The sequence below is a fragment of the Antedon mediterranea genome, chromosome 4 (assembly GCF_964355755.1).
Source record: "Antedon mediterranea chromosome 4, ecAntMedi1.1, whole genome shotgun sequence".
Lineage (NCBI taxonomy): Eukaryota > Metazoa > Echinodermata > Crinoidea > Comatulida > Antedonidae > Antedon > Antedon mediterranea.
Genome location: NC_092673.1, coordinates 1,488,865 through 1,490,667, shown reverse-complemented (window position 1 = coordinate 1,490,667; position 1,803 = coordinate 1,488,865).

Here is a 1,803-nt window from a genome sequence, read left to right as displayed (position 1 = left end):
ATTCCTCTACATTAATAGATGTCATGTATTTCTCAAATGTTTCTAAAATATTAAAGTCTGGAGTTATCCACGTCGGCTTAAGTGACCACTCAATGCCATTCGCTATAATAGGGAAAGGGGCGAAAAATAATAAAGATTCCAAAAAAACAAATAAAATTATTAAACAGGATCATAATTATAAAATGACACGAAACTTTAAAAAATTTAATGAAGACAGTTTTTTAAACGATTTATTAATGGTAAATTGGAATGGTATTACAGCCAGTGGCGACGTAAGTCAGAGTGCCAAACTTCTCGAAACTACACTAACCAACATTTTAGATAAACATGCTCCTTGGAAAAAACACAGGGTACGTAAAAAAACAGCTCCTTGGCTCTCTGATGATGTAATTGAAAATATGAGAGAAAGAGATAAACTCAAAAGAGAATGTAAACATTCTAAAAATGAATCACTCTGGAAAAGGTACAGAAAGTATAGAAATATGTGCAATAAATTAATACGTAAAAGTAAAGCTAATTTTATTCAAGAAAGTATAAAAGAAAATAAAAACGATGTAAAAAAAACATGGGATACCATAAGATATATTATATCGTCAAAAAAGAAAACTCAAACTATTCAAACAATTTGCAATGATAATGGCGATGTCCTCTATAAAGCCAAGGACATCGCAAATGAAATTAATACATTTTTCTCAAATATAGGTTCAAATCTTGCATCACAAATACATGAGCCGATAAATGATATAAATTATGATGAAATCGATGCTTTTACCGAAAATAATTTTGAATTCGAACACATCACATGTGAATTTGTATATAAATACTTAAATAATCTTTCAAAAAACAAAGCCACTGGTCATGATAACTTACCACCGGGCATTCTAAAACTGTCTGCCCCGATTATATCCCCAACAATTACAAGAATTATAAATCACTCCTTCACAACATGTAAATTCCCAAATACGTGGAAAATAGCAAAGGTCACGCCAATTTTTAAGAATGGTGAAAAAACTAACCCTAATAATTATCGTCCCATTTCCGTCCTACCTATACTTTCAAAAATAATTGAACGAGTCGTTTTTAATCAACTTTATGCTTTTTTGAATAATAATAATCTGTTATGTATAAATCAATCAGGTTTTCGACCATCATACTCAACATCTACTGCACTTACAAAAGTGACGGAAGACTGGTATAGTGCAATAGACGAGGGTAAGCTGGTCGGAATCTGTTTACTAGATTTTAAAAAGGCCTTTGATACGGTAAACCATAACATACTATTAAGCAAATTGAGACTTTATGGTTTAAGTAAATATGTTTTAAAATGGTTCGAGAGCTATCTGTCTGAGCGAAAGCAATTCACAAATGTAAATAATACATTGTCTGACTATACACACATCCAATGTGGAGTGCCTCAGGGGTCAATCGTGGGCCCACTTGCTTTCCTCTTATATATAAATGACCTATCGAAAGTTGCAAACAAATGTAAAATAAGTATGTATGCTGACGATACTATAATTTATTGTTCTTCAAAAAATGAAAATGAAATATACCAAAGTATAAATGAAGAACTTATACAAATCGACGATTGGCTAAAAAATAATAAATTGAGTCTAAATGTCTCTAAATCCGAGTTCATGTTGATCGGATCGACAAACCGATTGGCAACCACCAAAGAAAAAAATAGATCAGTTAATATAGATAACGATGTTGTACCACGCGTTCTATATTGCAAACATCTCGGTATCATAATAGACGAACATTTATCATGGAAAAATCAGATTGAATACATTCGAGGTAAAG